This window comes from Magnolia sinica, chromosome 2 (genome assembly GCF_029962835.1).
Source record: "Magnolia sinica isolate HGM2019 chromosome 2, MsV1, whole genome shotgun sequence".
NCBI lineage: Eukaryota > Viridiplantae > Streptophyta > Magnoliopsida > Magnoliales > Magnoliaceae > Magnolia > Magnolia sinica.
In genome coordinates this window covers 136,185,944-136,194,159 of record NC_080574.1, presented here as the reverse complement: position 1 = coordinate 136,194,159, position 8,216 = coordinate 136,185,944, and positions in this window count along the sequence as shown.

Sequence of the window (8,216 nt, the reverse complement as noted above, 5' to 3'; positions counted from 1 at the left end):
TATCCTGGTGCTTTTTTTTTTTTTTTAAGGGTCTTTTTTGTTTCTACTGTTGTAAATCTCAGCTTTCTTTTGTGCAGAGAGAGAGAGAGAGAGAGAGAGAGATTTCACATGCAACGTTTCGATGGGCATGAATGCATGCATGATGGTGATGGTGGCGTATGATCTTTGGTTTTTACGACGTGTCGTTGTCGGCGTTTTCGCTTTTATTTATTTTTTCGTTTTTTTTTTCTCAATTTCGTGTGGGTTGGAAGAACTTGGTCCACACGTATACGATTATGTGAGCAGATGGTGGTGTGAAATGTGATATGAGTATCAGAAGTCCTTAGCTTGGTGGGGCCCACCGTAATGTATGTGCTTTGCATTCATGCCGTTTATCCGTTTTGAAATCTCATTTTATGGAACGATTCCAAAGATAAAGCAGATCAAAATCTCAGGTGGACCACACCACAGGAAACAGTGTTGATTGACCATTAAAAAAATTCTTGTGTGCCACAACGGTTTGGATCAAGCTGATATTTACATGGTCCCTTCATCCAGGTCTTTTTCACCTTATCAACTGTTTGGATGCAAAATAAACATTCCGGTGGTCCCCAGGAAGTTTTTAATGGTGGGTATTCAATCACCAATGTTTCCTATAGTGTGGTCCATCTGAGATTTGGATCTGGTTCATTTTCGGGATCATTCACTATAATGATCTTTCTAAACGGATGGACAGCGTGGATGTAATGTAAATACATCAAGACGGGCCCCACAGTCAGGTAGATGCCCACGGTGTATTTAGGCCGCTCATCAGGCAGATCCCACCGCGTAGATCCGGGCATCACGTTGGGGTCCTTTTTCGGTGGACCGCACATATACGAAATAAATGTCGAGCCAAAGAAATCAATCAAGGCTCAGTAACATGTATTGACTGTACACGTATTCGTGTAGATGGACGGACCGGATTGATTTCGGGCCAGGGCATGCTCATGGTTTGATTGCATCTGATGAGGACGCGGGTTGCGTTCTACCCCCGCCCGTCTCTAGCCCTGAACGGGCAGTTCTGTGGGCGGGCCCACCGTGATGTATCTGTACATCTAAACCGTCCGTCCCTTTTCTTGTATTATTTTAAGGCATGAAAACAAAAATGAGGGAGATCCAACGTCCCTTTTCTCATATTATTTTAAGGCATAAAAACAAAAATGAAGTAAATCCAACGATTACATCACAGGTGACTCTTGCATTTAATGTAACTGACATTTAATGCCTTGTGCATTTTAATGCAACCACGCTTATTATTTGGTCTGGTCCACTTGAGCGTTGGATAAGCCTTATTTCTGTGTTCATGCCAGCCTTAAAATAATATGTGAAAAGGGACTGACGGTTTGGATGGACAGATACATCACGGTGGACAGATACATCACGGTGGACCCACCCACAAAACTACCTGTTCGAAGCTAGGGAGGGGCGGGGGTAGTACGCAATCCGGTCCATACCAGAGAGTTTACTCAGATCGCTAAGGGCGTGTATGGACAGGCCCATCCCAGGGATTAGATTGTAATAGGGTGGATTGCATTCAATGATGGCTGTGTCAGTGGATTGCAGGCAATCCCATGGGATTGTTAAATCCAGGGAATCTACCACCAAGTATGTTTGGCCCGCCTGGTCAATCCCGGGATTACGCCCAGCCAATACCTTCCAATTTGTTCATCCAAATATGTCCCAGGCAAAAATCATGGGATTAGGTGGGATTAGGAGGGATTGGGTGGATTTCAAGGTAATGATGGTGAAGTCAGTGGATTGCTGGCAATCCCATGGGATTGCTCCAATCCAGGTAAAATTTCAACGTGCTTGTTTGGCACGCCCGGCCAATCCCGGGATTACTCCTTCCAATCCCTTCTAAGCCCGTATAATCCAGCCGGCCAAACAGGCCCTAAGGGTACTGAGTTACTTAAGTAGGCAATCCGCTTTTCGAGCAAAATCGGATTGCTTACCGAGATACTCAGTAGGCTTTTATCGTACTGTGTAAACTCAGTTGGAATCACTGTAAATGTATGTAGTTTATCTACACCGTACATCCATTTTTCTGGATAATTTTAGACGTTGATCCCAAAATTGAAGTAAATCCAAAACTAAAGTGAACCATGTCACTGAATAGAGTGTGAAATAATGATTTCCACCGTGGAAACCTTCAATTTTTCATCAAAGCTGCTCATATAATCACAAAGACATAGAAGAAGAGAAAACACAGACATCAGCTTGATCCAAAACTTCCGTGGCCTCCAAGAATTTTTCAATAGTAGAGGTTCAATAAAACTGTTTCACAGGGTGTGGCCCACTTGAGCTTTGGTATACTTATTTTTTGGTCTCAAATCTAAATTTATCCGTTAACATGGATGATCGATGAACGGATCGGATAAAATAAATAAATAATTGTGGACCCCACAGAGTTTACTCAGTACGCAATTCGCTTCCGTCTGACACATGTTCCACGTGGACATGTGCCAGCGCATGAAGATCATGAGCGTACACGTGTGGGGGATTTGTAAAAGAGGGAGCTGATCATTTGCAGGCGGCGGCTCCGCAACTTGTGGTACGGTACCATCTGGCATAATGCCACTTGTGTAGGAAATCCGTAAAAAGGAAAAGATAGGCCCCACCATCAAGATCGCCCTTCTGTGAACTCAGCTGATCTGATCAGTAGGTGGGCCATCTGTGTTTGTTTATCGGACTGTCGGTCGTCAGTTGTATCTGACGGTGTGGGAAGTGGATTGCCTGTAACCCGGGGCACAGAGATATCTGTGCCCGGATCTCTTTGGGGGCCCACAGAGATGTCCATGACAAATCCACTCCGTCCATCTGTTTTTAAAGACTACAATAATAGTTATTAGAAAATCCAGTTAGATCCAAAACTTAGGTATACCACACCAACGAAAAAATGGTAACAGAAACGTCACCGTTGAAACCTTCCTGGAGCTGACCATGATCTATATGCCATCCAAACCGTTCACAGGGTTACTACCACTCAGATAAACTGTAGTAACAAATATCATCCTGATACAAAGCTTCTGCCATTCCATGCATTCAATCCCCACTGTTTCGTCTGGCATGGCTGACATGAGTTTTGTATCTGCTTAGATTTTTAGGATCCTGTCCTATTGTGGTCTTTCAAAACAGATGGACGGAGTAGATATATCACGCATAACTCTATGGCCCCACATAGTCCGGGGCACAGGAATACCTCTGCGCCCGAGGTCACAGGCAATCCGCTCCTTGGGTGTGGCCCACCTGATGATCGGAGAATCCTGATTTTATGTACGCTGCTGCCGTTTTAGTGGTACTGATGATGTACTACATTTGTGGGATTTTGGTGCTAAAGATGGTAAGGTACCACAAGTGGTGCAAGTTGGTTCGGGGCGGCTTAGGTGATAGTAAGACTGACGTGGCAAGATATGACTGGGCAATACCTGTGTGATGTACTCGACCGAACCGGGCGTCGCTTCGGTAGATCCCTGACTGTAGGGCCCACCCTGTTTTCTGTTTCATTTTCTTTTATTTATTTATTTATTTATTTGTTTTTTTGGGTTAGTTTGTTAGTACACACCCATTTAGTACATACCCATGTCAGTACACACACTCCATGTTAGGCACCCCCGCCCGCTGGGGATCGATACCAAGACCTAAGTGTTGAAATGAGGTATCTCCCCTCAGTCTGTCAGTTGAGATATGGATCTGGGTGTGTTTTCTGTTTCTTATATCCACTTTGGTCCGTACGTTTCAAAATGTAATTTTAGGACATGAGCCCAACAATGCAGCAGATCCATATCTCAAATGGACCACACCACAAAAGTGGTGATTGAACGTACACCATTAAAAACTTGTTAGGGTCCACTTCCAACATGTTGATAAGGTTACAAAGACCTGGATGAAAGGACCACATAAATACCAGCTTGATCCAAAACGTTTGTGTTTGTGGCTCCTGATAAGTTTTTGATGGTCAATCACCACTGTTTCATGTGGTGCAGTCCACACGAGATTTGGATCACTTGGACATGCTGCATTTTTTGTTTTTTATTTTTGGCTTATGTCTTAAATAATCCGGCGAAATGGATGAGCAGCATGTATATAAAACACATACATTGCAATGGGCTCCATGGCCGGTATCCTCCGAGTTCGATGGTCTCACCCAACACTTTTAAAGCCCTGACCCCTGAGACGAGAAGATTTGATTAGGCCAGCTTGGCATGACATCAGTTGAGTACAGCCAGCCTCACTTGACGTCTGTCGATTAGCCACCCCCCCGAACCACTTTCAAACTGGACGCAGATCTCATGCCAAAGCTTTTCAAGAAGTTCCTGTGCTGGGAAGTTAGGTGGGCCTACCGTGTTGTTCTTGAGAAATTCATCACATTCATCCATTTTGCCGGCTCATTTTAGGGCATGAGACTAGAAGTGAGGTCGATCCAAAACTTGAGAGAGACTGCGAGAGAGGAAAAACGTGGGGAAAGAAATGGCCCCTCTTGAAACATTTCTTGTGTCCACCTTGATGTTTATGTGCTCTGTAAACCCTTTATAAGGTTATTCTCACTAGGATGAACTAAAAAAATGATAAACCTAGCTATGTGGAAAATGGATGGATGAGGTGGATTTTTTACAAACATTATGGAAAAGGCTTTCGCAAGTGTAGACATTGGATTTTGAGTGGATCATGTTTTTCCACGGGTTACCTTTTTTTAAAGAGTTTTATGTTATATGTATAAGGGTTATATTTGACTGGAGTCATCACTAGGCAATTATTATGTCTTTACAGTTAGCTTAATCGTATAAATATCATCTTTTAAGGAGCTTTCTCCCTTTATACAAATTTGCGTTAATAAGAGACAAAAAGTGAAAGAGAGGAAAATAGTGAAAGCAAGTGAGGAAGAGATTGATGTCACCTTCACCGAATCACTTCAATCCAACGCTATTCACTACCGAATCCTTTGTCAAACTCATTTCCATTGACAATCAGAGGTAAGGAATATATCATATACTTCCTTAGTTATAAATTCAATGAATTTCACTTGGTTCCTTCGAATTTGGTGTGGAAATTGATTTTTTCTCCAAAACCCTAACCCTAGGTGCTTGAAAATTGAGAATTTACTTCCTAACGTGCGAACTATTCTTGTAGATTTCCTTTTTATCAATTCTAAATAGTGTTAGATATTGATTTTTTGTTATTAACATGATTTCATATTTTATTTATATTTAGATTGCTTTATTATTTTATCTCTAATGTTACTTAAAGTTATTAGCAAACATGTTTTATGAAATGCTGAACAATATGAAATTCCTAATATTAGAATCCATTTTATGTCATTTGAGAAGTGTTGTTAATACATGTTTATTTACATTAATATATATTGGATTGTACCGATTAATACATGTGTTCTATTGATATACCCGAGTGTAGTATTAATTTGTGTTGTTAATATACGTTGGATTGTATTGATATACATTAGATTATGTCGGCTCGTACATGTATTTAATTGATATACCATGATATGGAATTAAGTTATTTTGTGATTATAATTATATATTAATAAACTAAATTATTGATATAGTGGATCGATCCTGGCAAATCGCATAAGTGAATGACCCAATTTGTGTAGCTACACCAAACTTATACGGTCGATTGAGGTTGAACAAAAACAATCGACTATAGTTGGAGCCACACGGGATGTTTTGTACCTAATATTGGTTTTGTCCGAGGTCCCCCGCTATTGATTAGATTATTCTAATGTACGACCGGATCGTTTTTATGCTTGGTGATTATATAACATTCAAAGGTATCTTACATATCACTATTACCTTTGATTTAAGTTCATTCATAACTGTTAGTGCATTACGTCACAAAGACTCATGAGTCGAGCATGATGATATGTGACACCGTATCCGAGCTGTCGGCTTATACTGGAGTGACATGCTTGCTACAATGGCAAAATAGTGGGTGCCGAATCCGCTGTGCTAGTAAAATATTTGGTGACGAGTCTCCCTATAGTGACCATTGAGTACTAGTGAATTCTACAAGCAAACCATATTATTGATGGATTTGATGTCGTAACTTCACCACATTTATATTTGGACGACGACCTTTACATTATTTGTGATCGTCTTTAGGCGATGAGCCCTTACTGTTGTTTAATTGTATAAATTAAACTTTTGGGTGATAGACCTAGAACAAGATCAAAAGACACTGGTGAGGGGTTGTTACATGCTGCCATAAGCCACGTGATCCGTTTAACGACTTTTGAGATAATGGAGCTAATATTTGAATGTAATGTCTCAAATTTTTGCTATTTTGGATTTCTAAAAACACTTGAAAATTTTCAATATAATTAACTTATGTTCTCACTTATTGACTATTAACACTCGATGTTATCCTATACATGGGTGGTACCAGTAAAGAACCACACAAATTTGATTAATCAACCAGAGGAAGCCAACGAATCCGCCCGATCACGTAAATCTCAAATCTAGTATCGTGATTTGTTCATCTAAGGCCCAAATCTAATTAACCTACCACTGACTAATCAAGACAACTAAATAAAAACTTACCAAAAGTTGAGACAATTAGGGGTCAGATCTTACTTAATAAACCAAATCAATCCAGTTACTCATTTGAAATAAGAACCAACAGTTTAAGGTTAGTAAAATCGAATCGTCATTTTCTCTAATTACAAATAAGTCACATTATAAACTTAGTAAATCCGAACTCTAATCATTGTGCACAAGATATCTCAATACTCAATCCATTCAAGAAATGCCTTTATTATCCAAATAAACTCCATACCGCTTGTTAGTGGGCCACAAAACTTGAGACAATAAAAAGACATTCATCTTACTAGGCTTGATGTCCATCACGGGACATTAAACCAAGATCGCATCTCGAATAACTTAACTTGGACTCGCAAGGCGAGTGCTTGAGTTGTGCGAATACCTTAGATGAAAATTTGGAACTTAAGTGAAACTAGTCACTTTGTTCTTTTACGAAGTTATAACTTTCGAACCATCGATTTATGGTGAAAGTCGGATTATCGATTAAAAATATTTTTCCACATATATCTGTATAGCCGCGGCCCCGATCGACTATCAATGACCGTCAAACAAACTTTTAATCATATCTGTTGATCGATGCATTAAATAGTGGGCCGATCGTATCCATTTGTAGATCATCATTAAGACTATCCTACGGTGTATATTAACCCCCACACTCTATTATGAGTCCCAAAGGTTAGAAACACCATCCCATAGAGCTAGTATAATGAAAACCTAACCCCTAGGGCCATTTGCTCTATTTCTGGAACTATATAAGGCATTCATTTGGGCACTCCCTCTTCCCTAACGATTTTTTTTCGTAGAAAGAAAGAGAGAAAAGAAAAAAAGAGAAAAATTTTGTGAGGGAGATCTTAGAGTATTTTTGATGGATTCTCTTCGATCAAGCCCTTTCCTCGACTGTTCCCCTCTGCTAAATTCATCCCACTTGCGATCGAGAGGTAAGAAGCGAACTCTACTTCATAACCTAGGTTTTTCTATGTTGAATTGCATGAATCTTACCTAGTTGCTTTGAAATTGGTGTATGAATCGTTTTTTTCCAAATCCTTAATCCTAAAAACTCAAAATCAGAGATTCCTTCTTAATAGTGTAGACCATTATTTCTAGATTATCTTTTATCGACTCTTGAGGATCTCAGTTAATGATTATCTTTTAATTTTTACTATAATATATGTTATTAGTTGGATATGGATGCTCACATGCCTGATGAAATGTCTAAGTGATGGATTGTTTTGCTTTGTCGATGCTCACATGTTAGATTTAATGCTTTAGTGAGCGTAGTACCCTATGGATGCTTATATATTTGATGAAATACCTGAGTCGTTGTGTACTGGAACATATGTTATAGTTGCGTGATGTAGTGTTTAGTCTATAGCGATACTTTGGATTACTATGATGTTGGTATGAGATAATTTACTTCGTTGAGCTCGTTCGTTATTTATAGACTTCACTATTAGAATACATGTTTCCAGGTCCGATGGTTACAGAACCACTTTAGCACTACTCTAGCCTTTCAGAGTCTTCTTTAATACTTGTCCTGATAACCGCTCATCATTCAACCACATTCTATCTTCGAATGACGACGTATATTACTCAACCAGTGACAACTGTTATTTTTGTAACACGCTCTAAATATTCTCACAT